The following is a 12,210-nucleotide window of genomic DNA, read 5'->3' as shown; positions in this document are numbered from 1 at the left end:
GAGATGTGGAAAGCCTGTCTCCCCCTCTGCCCTTCTCTTGGAAAGAACCTCTGCAATAATTAGCAACTGAAAAGTCTATGATCAGTAATGCAAAGTCTATAAAAAGAACTTTCTGCAAATGAACAAATTGCTAGGAGGGAATACTCAGCATGCATACATAGGAAATGCAGGTTTTTCTAAAACAAACACCTCTTTCATATGGCAATAAAGCATAGAGCAGTGTGTGGTCTGATGACCTTCACCAGTGTCAACATTAGAATTGCTGACACACAGAGCATAAGCAATCTATCAAATCCAGACAGCATACTCGTGTTATTTAATCATCAAAGCAATCATCAGTAAAACAATCCTTCCTTCAGTCACATTAATGTTGAAAAAGAAATATAACCAAATCAGCAGATACTTTTTGATTCCCAAAGTAGGCAGGGATTTGACTCAACCATTTTTTTCGTGGCTAGTCTATGCAGTGCTGGTTTTGTCTACCCAAAAGTATGATTTCTATGGCATGATTTCCTAGCATGCGTCTCAAAGTCGGTTACCCAAGGGCTGAGATGTCTAGAATCAGCAGTCACTTTCAGAGACATTCCTGTGACTTCTAAACAATTTGTTCCCACTACATTTTGTTCATACTTTTCATCATGCCCTTTACACTTTACTCTCAGATGTCCTCAGGCAAAGGATCGTCATCTCAGTGGGGTCAGAATGCTTCTGTGGTTTACAGATATCATCTGACTGCTCTGCCTGTGAGGGTTGGTTGGTCTCTTTGGTTGTGCCTCCATAGAGGAATCCTTCAAATCCCATGGCATCCTTTGGAGACAGTCTTGCTCTGTGCAGTGGCTGTCCTGAAGTGCTGCTGACAGCACATGAGACTGTGATTCACCATACATGTGGTGTTGGCCTTCCACAGAGTAGATGAATCTACATTGAATCCACATTGAATCTGCAATGAAACTGCAATGAATGCAGTCTTCTACATTGTAGAGGAATCTACAGTGGTGATTCATCCTGTCCTACAACAGATGTCTAAGAGCAGAAATGAATATTCTTTTATGGATTCTTATGTACTAATTGTACAGTTTTCTAAAGAACTTAGACTAGGCATGTAACTTGATAAACAATAGCTGGAATGAAAAAGAACAGATTCTGCCACAGAAGTTGGAAAGTTATATATTCAGAGGCTGTAAAGCCAGATAAACCACCAGACTGTCTCGACCTTCTTCTATGTGAGCAAGACCTTAATTACCCATTTTTTCCCCTGAGAAGTTTCTTACTTATCTTTATAGAGTCACTTCTCAATTTTGTTTTGATAATCTAAGCAGATTTTGTACTCTGATTTTCTCACTCAAAGATGTTCTTTCTATGTTTTGAGTATCTGTCATGGTTCTTTTCAATTTATCAATACCAAAATTGCGGGCACCATGTTCAGTCTTATCAACATCTCATCTGGAAATCAAACCACTTCCTTTCATTTTCTTGTGAATTTTTTATTTAGAAAATCTGAGGACTGTGATTTGATTTTCTCTCCATATTATCACACTGGAAACTTATGCTGAACTGTCACTCCGTGAACTTGGTTGGTTTTAATTATCACTTTCCAACATGCATTAATTTCTCTGCAGGTCTGAATTCCTTAGTTTAGATGTAGAGGTTTACACTGGCTGTATTAAAACACGTTTGACTTAAACAGGCCTCCATTATTAGAACCAGCTTTATATATGGCTGCCTGGATTATTTAGTCTGAATAGGAGTCTGGCCATAGAACTGCTTTAGCATCTCCATTAGAAGATAATTCCTTGTGGACCATCATATTTTAAGCCAGTTCTCTTTTCAGTCAGTGCAATTTACTGGCATTGTATAGAACTACTTTTAATTTAAAATAGCAAGTGATATTAAGTCAAACACTAGGTTTGCTTAATAGGATCTGTTCTCCATAAACTGACTGGAATTAATTGCATTCTCATTTTTAAGGCTTTATTCATTGACTCCCTTATGAGATTTTCAATTATTTTGCTCAGGAATAGAGTTAGCCTCCAGTTACCTCATACATCTTTCTCTGCCTTTTTTCAGTATTAGCACAATATTGACACTTTACCAGTGCCCAATTGTAATTCACTAGAGTATTACAGTATTTCTCAAAAATTATTGTCAGTGGCACAGATGTTTGTTCAGACAACTCCTTTTTGCTTCCTTAGGTATTTACGGGCTGGAAAAGGCTTCATCATCCTCATGTAGTTAAGTGCACCATCTCTTCCTTATTGAAATATGACAGAAATATTTATTGATGTTTTCCTTTATAATTTCTAACCACTTTACTATCTCCATCGGCTACATTGCTTGATTTCATATTAATTCTTATCCCTTTTGTTGTATTGGAATCTGCCAGACTTCGCTTTAGTTTTCCTTATTCTCTAAATTTTATTAGCTTAATTGTATTGACTGCTACCTGGTTTCCTTTGTCTGCTTATCAAATACATACATACTTTATTTTTAATGCTCCTTAGAGGAGCATCACTGCACTGCTGAGCCTGTAAATATCTGAAAATGTTTTGAGATACAATTTTGACATACATGACATTATCAGGAATGTCACTTTTAAAACAGAGGCCAGCAAAAATTCTTTTAGCCCAGTGGAAGCCATGAGGATATTTTAGCTGGCTGCACTGCAGCATGCAGCTGACACAAGACGTTTGTTCCCCAAAAGAGGACAACGCTACTCATCAGCCAGAAGCTGGCAGCACTGCATGATGCCATGGCACACAGACTTGCCTTTTAAGTCTTGAAGCTGAACCACATTGCATTAGATTAAGTAAGAGAACAGCCTCTGAATGGACGAATGTATGTTCTCTTGCCTCTGCAATTTAACTCACAAAACCTTCTTTAATAGAGACACTGTCCTTCTTAGGAAAGCCTTTAAATCTGCTCTTGGGTTTCTATTTCTGTTTTCTTGTTGATAAACAGATTAGGAAATGGTGTACTTGATGCAAGTCTGTGGATGTTCCATGCTGGACTAAGCATATCACTTCATACTGCACCCATCCTGTTTCACAATCAAATACAGAAAAGCTCGAAAATAAAGGATCGGAAGGGCGTAAGTGGGCCAGTTCATTGAGTCCTGCATAGGTGCAGGCTCTCAGGTCCCAGATGTGGCTGGCAGCAGCGCTGGGTGCATGCCTTGTGATGGTGCCTCCTGCGTGAGTGTGAGAAATAGTGACCACTTTTCACAGTAACTCCCTTCTCGAGCACTGAGTTCTTCACTACAGAAGTTTGCTCTTCCTGGGCAAATAGAAGCAACTGTCTGTAAAGGGTCAGTATCAGAGTTCTCTGACCCTTAAATAGATAATGCCAAAGTTACTCTATGCTTTTCTGTAGTTCCTTGAAACCTGCTCTTCCCAAAAGTACTGTACGGGTTCCCTCACTCTTGAAGAGAGGTGACTTCTGAGTGGGCACCACTTGGCTTTCTTAACATGTCCTCTAAAAACATGAAGAGAGAGAGTGTAGCAAAGAAGAGGCCATATACCTCTAGGAAAATCAAACTCATCCTGCACATTGCAAACTCACATGGTTAGGAAAGTGATCAGAGATAATGAGGTGCAAATCTAACCTTTGGTGTAATGCAATTCTGTGACACCATCTCCACTTATCTCAGCAGACATAACGCTGAGCCCAAACTTCCTGTCTTCAGAGGAGGACTTTAAGACTCAGATGCTTCCTCTGTTTGTCTCCAGCAACATGTGGCTGTGGAAGACTCATCGCTATGGGCTCTTCTCCAAAGTACGCTCCTCTCCAAAGCAAGTGTTGGGGTGGGACGGTCAGTAAACATTCATGGTGGATCCATGGTGACTCCTGGGGGGTTGGCTGCATGGTCAAAAGGGGCAGACCCATAGGAGTAACCAAGGAAGGACAGGTGTTTCAGCTTTTTCTCCTGCTGACCAGTGGGACCATTATAGCACACCCCTACACTGCACAGCACCTCCTCCTCTCACATCCCTCCTGAAGGCAGACAGGAAAGCCAAAATGCTATCTAAATCTCACATCTAGGAATACACAGACAATATGATACACAAGATATAAGACAAGACAAGACAATATACAAGATAATTTCTTGTATGTCTTCCGGCCCAGGTTACCCTTGAGAGTGTAACCACAAAAAGTATGTAGAAAAGGCACATGATTTTTTTCCCTCCTAGATACATTTAAATAGGTAGAAGAGCTAATGGGAGTTCAACATGCAATTAAATCTCCATTCCCCCAGCACAATTCCCATGCAAGGAAAGGAGAGCAGGGTGGGTTTCTTCTTGCTTATACATTGCCTAGTCACTGAAATTTCTACAATCAAAATAAAAAGAAATAAGTGCTTCTTGAGTTCAGCTTACATCCTCCCCAGGTAGACCTCTAAACCAAGGTGAGCTGAATCCCAGTGCTTTATGGTAGCAGCAATATGTTCATGCTGCAGGGTCACCCACAGGGACCAGCGCAGGGCTTTGCAGCTCTGCAGGCAACGGGCAAAAGTTGACAGCTCAAAGGGACAGGGCGAGGGCTCTCTGCAGCTTGGGCTGGGGCTGGGGGACCAGTGGGGAGCTGCCATGGAGGGTTAATGTCAGCTGTGATGGACTGCTTTTGGCAACCTGCTGGTATCAGCATTTTGTCAGTCAGAAGACCTGGAAGTACGGTTAAACTACACAAGTACAGTTAAAGACCTTTCAGGGCAGAAATGTTTAAGGCTCTATGCTGGAAAAAGAACTGAATGGATGGTGTGTGGGTGGAGAATAAGTGTTGCTGGCACTGATGATTTTTTTCTCACCATGTGTCATGCTAGGTGCATCATTCACTGTTCTGAGCATGGGCATCTGGCTTTCAGACAGAGGTGTCTGGAAACACATGGTGGGAGAGAAATTCGGACACTTCCTTCTCTCAGCCAATTAACTGTTTTCAGGATTAGTGGTTTGTGTCCATGGCTGCTGGAGTCTCTTGGAAAAATCCTGCAAACAGTGGAAGTCCCATCCTCCCAGCATTTTAAGCCTCCATGACTAGCATTTTGTCATTTTTCAGAGGTAAAACCAGTTTCATTTTTCCTTAAGGAAAACAGACACTTGCGATTAAAACACACCTGGGCCACTGGAGAAGTAGGCACCTTGCTGCAGTATGCCTGTGCTTGAAATCCCTCTTTCTGAGAGGGGAATTTAATTTCTTTCTTTGTTACCAGGACAAATGTGTCTGAAGTGAGAGTGGTCGTTCTGCCGGTGTTACAATACACAAGCAAAATGACCGTTCACCAGGTGGCATCACTGTCTGCCAGGAAAACAGCAAAATGGGGATAACCAGAGGCTCCTCTGATGCCCAGAGCTTTGTCACTTTTCTTACAAAATCACAATACCTGGCACCAGGCACAGATTCCTGCAGTCCCAGTGAGCAACAAACTTCACAAGGCACAGTTTGTTACGGCGTGCTAAGACTTTTCTGCCTTTTTTTTCTTTAGCAAAGCTTTTGGTAATTTTTAAAAGAAAGAGATTAGCCTCCTGTGAAACGTGGATTATTTCCTCACTTGTTAAGATGCACTGCCCTCTTGTGATAAAATATGTTTTCAGTGTTGTCTGGATGTTCCCTTCCTGTTTTCCTTTTCTGTAGTTTCCTGGGTTTTTTTCTTTTTGTTTGTTAGGTTTCCTCCCCCATACCTCAGGGCTTTCTTTAAGGCTTTTTTCCTAAGGCAGAAATAATTCTACTGAACATTAGTAGGATGCAAGAAAAGCAACAAAAAGCTTGATTGAAATATTCTTATCCAATATTTCACTCTCTCATACAGCAATTACTCTAGTGAAAAATGTAGACTTGAAAGGATGAGGAAAATGTTTAGCAGTTCATTGAAAAGGCAGTTTTTGAAGAAAGAGGTCCAGTGTGCAGCAATGTACTTAGTTGCATAATCACCGTCCTAACAGTCTGATGAACTAGCCAAAATCTCCCAGGTCACGGAAAGGGGAATCTACTTAATGCTGTAAACCTGATCTCCAAAACTAAGCAGAGGCAAAAGTCACTTCCCAAAGCTAAGCAGGCAGGCAAAGCCACTCACAGCTTGAATGCGATGGATGAAAAGCCATCACTGCCTGGGAAGAGAGGAAGGAGGAAAAACCCTTCAGAAGCAGGAGAAAAGGCAGCGTGACACACTACCCCAGCAGGCGAGGTCGTGACACAGGGGAAAGCCCAAAGAGAGACCTTTGGGTTAAGTGCTGGTTGGAAAAGACTTGCTTCTTCCTGTGTTTTGGACAATGTTCATCAAAGATACCCAACTGTAATCCTCTTGTCCTCTGAATGGAAACAATGCACAAGGACTGTGAGTGATTCTTCCCTGATGACTTTGTTGTCACACAGTCACACAGGTATAAATGAATTTGTGGAGTTTATTTCCTGGAATTAGTTACCAGGTAGGTGGGGAATTTTCCTAATGTAGCTTGCTTTATACGGTGTCCTCAACTTAGTGAGGAGCTTGGTTTTCTATACCCTAGTATTTCCACTTTGTGTTTTTCATAATTAATGTTGTGGCCACCATTGAAGGACCAAGCATCTTCTAAACAGGTTACCATGCTTTTAAGCTCTAGGGAGAATTTTCTGAATGAAAGGATCAATGGACAATTACTAGGTAGCTTTCTACAGTTACTAGGTAGCTTTCTACAGTTACTAGGTAGCTTTCTCAGAAGCTGTATGATTAAAGGGAGATTTTCAGGTAAGTTAGCTGTTATTTATGTCCAAAAAAGAAACTGAATACTACTACAATTTAGGATCAATAATTCAATAATTATATCCAGAGCTGTGATCTTGAAAGGTTCCTGGTAGTCAGGAGCCTTGACGTACCACTGGCAGCACTTTCAGATTAACTTCTGTGAACTATTTAAACTCTGCTCTAACATGAAGTAAGAGAAGCTGAACAGTTTAAAAAAAAAATCACAATTATAGGAAGCAACAAAACAAAACTAGTGAATGTATAACAGAAGCAATTTAGCTTCAGGCTAATAAGAAAAAAACTTATATTGGTGCAAAGTCAAAAGTCAGGACTTTCAGAATCAAAGTCATCTCTGTCACATGCTTCAATTTATCCATGCTCATGGAGTGTGAAATAGTCTTTAGTTATGGGATTGTATACTTAGTAACTCCACAGTGAGTGAAAAAAAAATAGTATGTGATCTTGTAATTAAAGACAACACTATGCATGACTTGATGATGGGAGAAGAAGGGAGAAAAATTTAAAGAATAAAGCTGCCAGAAAACCTAAATCCTGACTATTTCTAATTTCTGATTGCTGGACTTTGCAAACCTTGAAGTTTTTGAGATTTTATTAATGCAATGCCTCCCTATACATAAAAAAACAATAAAAATAATAAACAGAAAACGTAATGACTTCCCTAGGCTGAGATTTTCTGTCTCCACTGCAAATCACAAGACAGCAGAACGCATCGAAAAAAACCTGATTTTTTTATTTTGTAATGGCAAAGCAGGGAATATTTTTCCTGACCTTATTTTTAATATGAACAAATCACTTTAACCAAAACATGCAAGAACATCTATCCCAAGGCAAGCATCCCACACAAGAGAATTGTAAGAAACTGTAACAGTACTTCTCTGAGGGGGAGATCAGAATATCACAAATGGAGATCTATCTGTCTACCATCAAGAATAAGCAAAGGATTCAGTGATAACCAGCATGTGCCCATGCTTGGAGATGATCCACTTGAATGCTTAGTTTAACCTAAGTTTTCCAAAGCCAGATGAGTATTATTGTTCTGCTTGTTCCCTTAGAAGCTGCAGGACTCAAAATAGACTGGTCAGTGCCAAGGAATATGGAAAGGAATATGGAACCTGAAGTACCTCTCTGCTGTCTATCCCAGATGTGCTCCAGCAATCAGCTTGCTGGACTATGGGCTGTGCACGGGGGCATGAACTGTCATGAAAATGGCTATGCACAACACTGCACTTCTTTTCAGCTCCAGGAGTATCTGGAGTTAGCTGACTGCACTCAGTCAGTCTCCTCCCTCCTTTCTGCCATTTCTGGGAAAAAAAAGCCTCTCAACAGATATTTGCAAGAGTCACTGCTTGGAAGCTCCTTATCACAAATGCTGAGAAAAATAGGGAAGAGACCTATATAGACAGGACTTGAGCATACCAAACCCCATAGCCTGCATATTTCCATCCCTCCTACCAGCTGTTACCTTAGGGGTTGTTCAGGACCAAAGCATCTTCACTGTCCCGAGGGTTTTACTTAAGAAAAGCCTGGGTGATCTGCTGTGTACTTGGCCCCTTGAGTCTCTGACCTTTTGGGAGTAGATATCCTTGTAAATGGGAGCATGGATCCAGGTTGAGATGAGGATATGCTACTGCATAAGATGGGGATAACCAAAGAATGTAAGATAAAAAGGCAGCCTACACTCCTTGTCCTATAAAGACCTAGCAGTGAGTAAATGGCAAATGCTGTGGAGGTTCACTCCAGAAAAATGTTCAAGGAGATATTTGAACTACGTGTGAACTTCATACTGTTGAATCTGCAAAGCTGACCTACAGTGGTCACGAGAACAATCTTGCTCCAGAAATTTCTGCTACTTCCTGCTTTCAGGGGTGCTGATAGTCTTTCTATGGTATTTTGGCACATCAGCAGCTTAGAGTGAAGTGAATGATCCCAGCTTCTGCTCAAAATCCACAGCAAAGCTGAACTGAAGCATGATGAAAATAGCTACATGTGTTTCCCTCCTCAGTTTTCTAGGCACGTTGCAAACCGAAACACTCAAACTGGTGAAAGCTCAAAACCTCGTTTCCATGAAGTTCTCTGAAGTGGGAGAAAACCAAAACATAAACAAGAAATTCACATTCAGGAAGCCATGCGTCCGGGGAGCTGGCCATCAGGAACAGCATCAGTGCAAGGAGAGCAAGAGGCAGCTGCACCTTTCCTAGTGTGTCCAGCTTTTGGACTGCCACTGGGCTGGGGCTGGCAACCCTGGGCTTGCTGTCACCTCCCAAACTCATTGCAAAGTGGGTAGAGCTGGCTGGCAGCCAAATCTCCATGCAGGGAGCTGAGCAGTGGGGCTGGCCTTTCCACGGGCACTGGGGTGCTTGCACATCCCCCTGCCCTGCCTGCACACAGGGACCTGTCTCCCATTCCCAAAACCTGGGGATGCCATGTTGTCATGGGGAAGAGAGCCTCAGAGAGGTCGCCCATGCCAGCTCAGAAACAGCCCCTGGGGCGTGCGGCAGAGCAGCTAGTGCCTCCATTTTAATTTCTCTGACAGCTTATAAAACAAAACTGTGTATTTGGAGAGAAATCATCTGAAGAGAAAATTCCCAACCAGCTCCATCAGAGGCTGCTCTTGATGTAAATTCAGCCTGAGAATGGAGAAGTAGGACTGGGCATTTCCCTTTCCATCACTGGTTTGTAAAGACTCCCAGCAGCTTTTTTCAGTGCCAGTGTTAGGACCGCCTTGGTAACCCTACAGTCAGCAGAGAGTCCGTGACTGATAAAATGGGAAATTACCATTTGTTTCTCTAGCATTAGCTAGGAAACACTAATTTCTTTCCCATTAATTCTTGATGACTTGGTAGGAAAACATAACTCTTAACAGCCTGGCCGAGTTCATTATCTGGAGCAAACCCACGGTGAGGCAGGGCTGCCTGGTGCCAGGCATGAGTCTGCCCTGATTACCCTGGCAGATGTTGCCCCACAAGAAGAGCTGGGTGGTGATTAAGGCCCTGCACAGAGCACTCATGCGCTGTATGTGCTGAACTCACCACTGTCCTCTCTGTTTTGTCATTTTGTGGGTCACTGTTTACAATTCACAAAGCACAGTTAAATAGATGTGAGGGGGTTTTCTTGAGTAAATTAGAATTTCATGCCATTTAGCAGCTCAATGAATAAAAAGAACGAAAAGTCCGCTTCCAAAAGATCAGAAAGCAGAACAACAACATCCCGGCTTCAGGCCAAGTTCAGGGTTTTGTTTCCAAAAACACTCTGGCTAAAAAATTTGGAGAGATACCCCTGGAAGCCAGTGGGGCTAGTGGCTCCATGCTGCTCCTTGGTGTTTTTGCTGGCCAGGCACAAGCCCTGTGACTCTGGGCGCCTGCCTGCGTGCACTAGTGCCAGTCTTGGCGCTCAGGAAGGGGAGGTCACGTTTATTCCAACATCTGCACAACTTGGTCCTCTCTTAAACACCACTCCCACCCTTACTGGGCTGTGATGCAAGCCTAGGGCTGGGCATGGCCATGGTGGTGAGGTGGGCTGGTGGCCTCTGGGGGTTGTTCCTGCTCTGTGTCCCAGGGTGTTAGGTCTCACTCTCCCATCAGCACTGCCTCATGCTGTCGCGGGTGCCACGGAGGCAGCAGTGTGAACCCCCTGCCTGGCACAGCAAAAGGTCTGTCTGCTCTCATGGGACTGTTGGCTTCCCACGCCGCCTTGGCCTACTGCTTTCTGCCGGGACACGCACACGTTTCGGGTTTGACCAGCACAGGCTCCCTGTGCCACCCACTGGTGCATGGACAAGCGCCCGAGAGCAAAGTGAGTCATCGCATGGAGTTTATAGCACAACTTCTTTGTGGTTGGGGGTATGATGAGAGTAACACAGCCCCAGGGGCTTTCTGATGGACTCCCCTCTCTAGGTTTGTGGGCAGAGGGATGCACACATGGTGCCTTTCCTATGGCAGACCCCACGCTGGCCCCCTCCACCTTCCCTCACCCCAGCCCCCATGGTGTTCACATCGGCCTTTCCCCGGGCTGCCCAGCTCCACCATCCCCAGTGCAGAGCGTGAAAAGTATTTCCTGACACAGCCTTTCCTTCGCACATTGCAGTGAGCCTTTTGGAGGCATACGGTCTTCTCTGAAGCATTTTTCTTCTCCTCTGATGAGAAGAGGTGGAATGACGTGGGGGGTCGCTCACGCCTCTCCCATCACCTTTCCATTTTTTAATGTTGCGTATGTTTCCTGGGCTCGTCGGCGTTTTCCTATGAGTAAGCCGTTACCACACGCACTCGACATGTTTTCTGCTTAATGCTTGGGCCTAGAGCGGGAAAGGGGCACTGAGGCATTTGGTAACAAGTGGGTACAGCAGTGGGAAGGTGTGAGAGATGGTTTCTAAAAGCTGTGGTGGCTGAACTTGCAGGTACTTAGTACACTCAAAGCAAGGGGGTTAAAGTGAGAAACCTCTGCCAGCCCCAGTCCACTCTTACGAGTACTGCACCACACTTCATGTCTATTTGCATAAACCCACGTGTCAAATGACGAGCTGAGCTTAACCCAACCCTACACGATATATCTTCAACTCATTAACCACTTTAAACATGGCATGGTTTTTACACAGTATATTATTCCAAAAGCCATGAGCGATCTTTCTTAAAAAATAATTGCCTATAGTCAATCCAGGAGCATGTGTTGAGGACACTGTACACTTTGCGGTGATCAGTTTCACATGGGAATAGTTTCCACTCTTTGCTGCTTGCTCTGTTGCTACAACCCAATACAATGCCCCCCAAGGGAGATGGATGGATTGCAGGTTATAGCACTTGATACATAACATTTTTAAAATTCTTTCTGCTAGTTCTTGCACTAGCAGGAAGGATGCACTTGGGCTTCTGCTGAGAAAGGTAAGGAACCAGAGAGTGACAACAGCACTTTCTGAAGAAGGCCAGACATCTGCTGACCCAAGCTGCTGTGTTTTAGAGGTTTTTCCACCAAAGCTGTAGCTGGCAACGAGGTGACACCTTGCTGAGCAAAGACACACTCCTGGCAAGCAGTGAACCGCCTTCTGCTCCTGAAGTCACCCAATGGAAATGAACAGGAGGGTGCTCAGAGTGCATTTTTACTGGGAAAAAGCTTGCTCCCAGTTGATGTTGTTTTTATGTGCAGGCTGCCCTTCCCTTCAGGCAAAACATGTAGGGCAGGAGGGTGCCGGGATACAGGCTCACTGCACACCACAGCCCCTCTCTGAGTCTACACATGGAAGACAGAGTTGTTTATAGTTCCCAACTTCATTTTTTTCTTTGTATATTTTTTTAGTGTAAAAGAGCAATGAGCATCTCTGTCCATATCAACAGGGAAAAACTAGCACCATCACTAAAAAATGAAACAAGCAGAGCTGTTTTGTTGTCAGCTATATTTAGAAATTTTATTGAAACCAGCAGCTTTAAAAATGCTACCCTAATGTATTAGGGGAAAAAAAAGGATGTACCTTTCAAATGCGAAATAGT

The sequence above is a fragment of the Nyctibius grandis genome, chromosome 5, assembly GCF_013368605.1.
Source record: "Nyctibius grandis isolate bNycGra1 chromosome 5, bNycGra1.pri, whole genome shotgun sequence".
Taxonomy (NCBI): domain Eukaryota; kingdom Metazoa; phylum Chordata; class Aves; order Nyctibiiformes; family Nyctibiidae; genus Nyctibius; species Nyctibius grandis.
The sequence above is the reverse complement of the archived record's forward strand: the minus strand, read 5'-3'. Positions refer to the sequence as shown.